Genomic DNA, 3,332 nt, shown 5'->3' with positions numbered 1-3,332 from the left:
TAATTTTTCTTTTATTCGTTCCTGGCAGGTTTTTATAGTGTATGACTAAAAGAAACCCGTCGGGACCATTACTGTTTGATAGTGAGATCGATCGCACAGTTCGCAGAAACCGAAAAGAAATAAGGCGAAGCTTATGATACACAGAGGAAGAGCAAGAGGACGATACTTCAACCACAACTAAGGAGATGGCTGAAAACCAGAAAAATCTGCTACCTCCTACGATTTCCGCTGATCCAGTAAATTAGAACCCTACTCCGCGTACTATGTATGATTATGCTAAACCTTCTTTAACAGGAACTGAATCGAGCATAGTTAGGCCTGTTGTTGCTGCAAATAATTTTGAACTGAAACCAAACACCATTCAAATGATCCAACAGTTTGTTCAGTTTGATGGTTTGCAGGACGATGACCCAAACGCTCATTTGGCGAATTTCTTAGAATTTTGTGACACTTTCAAAATCAATGGTGTTTCTGATAATGCCATTCGCCTTCGATTATTCCCTTTTTCATTGAGGAACAAAGCTAAACAGTGGTTGAACACGTTACCACGAGGGTCAATCACTACTTGGGAACAAATGACCGAAAATTTTTTATTAAAATATTTTTCGCCGGCTAAAACGGCTAGATTACGTAATGATATCTCTTCTTTTGTGTAGATGGATTTAGAAACACTCTACGATGCATGAGAGAGATACAATGACCTTTTGCGAAGATGCCCTCACCATGGGTTACCACTCTGGCTACAGTTCAAACGTTTCACAATGGCCTAAATCCTTCGACTAGATAGATGATTGATGCAGCTGCTGGTGGAACTATCAATAATAAGACACCTGAGGATGCTTATGAATTTATAGAAGAAATGTCACTGAATAATTATCAAAGGCAAGTTATGAGGACAAAACTAACGAAAACAGCCAGCGTTTTTAACATCAATTCGGTCACCATGCTCTCTAATCAGGTAGAACTTTTGGAATAGAAAAATTGATGGTTTTCTTAGTTCTTCACAGGTTCACCCAGTAATGTAGTGTGAAGCAAGTGAAGGTGGATAAAGCAATTCAGAATACCCACCCTACAGCCACAACATGGAGAACGAACAGTTAAATTACATAGGTAATAATCTTTGATCTTAAAATAATACTTATAGTAATACTTACAATACAGGTTGGAGGAACCACCCAAATTTCTCATGGGAAGGCCAAGGGAATCAGAGACCACCACCTCCAGGCTTCCAATAACCACCAAAAAGCCGAACCTTGAGGAGATGCTAACAAACTTCATCTCGGTGTAAGAAATTCATTTTTAGAATACCGAGACAACACTTAAGAATCAATAAGCGTCAATCTAAGGGCTCGAAACTCAGATAGGATAGCTCGCCAAATTAATATCTGAACGACCATAAGGTAGCCTGCCGAGTAACATTGAATCTAACCTAAGGGAACAACTCAACGCAATTACCATCCAAGACAAGGAAGGGTTAGTGGAACCTGAACTAGAACCGAGGCAATGAATTGTGGTAAGTAAAAGTAGAGGTGAGAAAGACCATAGTGAACAAACACCGGTAAGTAAAGAGTATAGACCTCGTATGCCATATTCCAATGTGACAAGAAATGATCGCACAGACGAACAATTCGGTAAATTCCTTAAATTATTAAAGAAATTACATATTAACTTACCGTTTACTGAAGCTTTTTCACAGATGCCAAACGCAGTCAAATTCTTAAAGGAGCTTTTAACAAATAAGCAGAAGTTGGATGAAGCGCCGCATGTGGAGCTAAATGCGGTTTGCTCAGCCATACTACAGAATAAGCTGGCCAACAAATTAAAAGATCTAGGGAGTTTTACGATTCCTTATTTAATTGGTAGCTTAGATGTTAATAATGCTTTGGCTGATTTAGGGGCTAGTATCAATGTCATGCCTTACAAAATGTTTAAGCAACTAGGTCTTGGGAAACCCAAACAAACTAGGATGAGTATTCAATTAGCCGATAAAACAATCAGATTTCTTGGGGGTATTATTGAAGATGTATTCATTAAAATTAACAAATTTATATTCCTAGTTGATTTCGTTGTTTTAGACATAGAAGAGGATAGTAATGTTCCCTTAATTTTAGGGAGGCCCTTTTTAGCAACTCCTAGAACAATAATTGATGTTGGCACAGGTGAACTCACACTTTGTGTGGGAGATGAAACAATCACCCTTCAAGCTCGTAATTCGAGTAACATATCAAAAATTGAAGGTGGTGGTATAAATCATCCTACTAAAACTGACCATGTGGTGCAACCTACTTTGTAGGAAATAGGTTCGAAGAACATACATGAGCCATGTTCAAGCAACAACAAAGGACCTATCTATGAAGAACGAAGGCTACAAATTGAGGAACTAGATGAATGGAAGACACATAAACCGAAAACACACGATACACCAAAATCACGCCATGACAAGCTAAATTTTTCCCAAAATCAACTTAAGGTTGGAGACAAAGTGCTATTAGATGGAGCAGACCCTCGTATTATCACTTTTGAACCGAATGAAGAAATCCCTCTTACGGTACTTAGCATTTTTTCATACGGCACAGTCGAGGTAATTCATCCCAAATTCGGCACGTTCAAGGTAAATAGTACTCGTCTTAACCCTTATGTTAATAAAACTGATAGTAGGGATGAGGAGAGGAGTGTAAACTCCTCGAACCACTATGACCATGCAAAAAGAGAGGTAAGTCGAGCTTAGACTATAAATAAGTGCTTCTCGGGAGGCAACCCAAGTACTAACAGTATTGATTTCTTTAAAACTTTAGTTTTTAACATCTATTCACTAACCGAGTCCTTGAAACACAGGTTTTCTAATCCACATGGTCAGGCACACGGGCGTGTCTTAGGCTGTGCTCACACCATGGGAGGAGACACGTCGTGCGATATGGCCGTGTGAAAATAGGGCAAAATTTTCCAAAAACACGGGATGCGATAAGTCGCTACGGCTGTGCGATGTGGCCGTGGACGGGTCTGTCAAAACAACATGGGCTTGCGACATGCCCGTGTTGAGAAACCATGGTTGAAACTGAGAATTTAGCACGAACGTGCAACACGCCCATGCCCACCACCCGTGCTCAAGCCTGATAAAACAACACGGGCATGCACCTATATATACAGGCGTAGGAGAATCGAACGAAGTAGAACACGACTGAGCGACATGTCTGTGTGCATCAACACGCCCAAAGAACACTAGGCGTGTGACGAATTTCAGACGTGTCCAAATTCAATCTCGAAACACACGGGCTAAAATGAAGGCACATGGGAGTGCCCCACAGCCGTGTGCCCCAAATCTATATAAACCC

General features: G+C 40.3%; 1 non-coding gene across 1 annotated transcript; it reads right to left on the bottom strand.

The window, feature by feature from the left end:
* Positions 1-623: 623 nt before the first annotated feature.
* Positions 624-730, bottom strand: LOC121216333 (small nucleolar RNA R71). The gene has a single exon (XR_005912498.1). It is a non-coding gene; the product is annotated as a small nucleolar RNA R71 (small nucleolar RNA).
* Positions 731-3,332: the final 2,602 nt, after the last annotated feature.

This window comes from Gossypium hirsutum, chromosome A02, assembly GCF_007990345.1.
Source record: "Gossypium hirsutum isolate 1008001.06 chromosome A02, Gossypium_hirsutum_v2.1, whole genome shotgun sequence".
Taxonomy (NCBI): Eukaryota; Viridiplantae; Streptophyta; class Magnoliopsida; order Malvales; family Malvaceae; genus Gossypium; species Gossypium hirsutum.
Note: the sequence above shows the minus strand (reverse complement) of the source record. Positions and strands in the feature narration are given on the sequence as shown.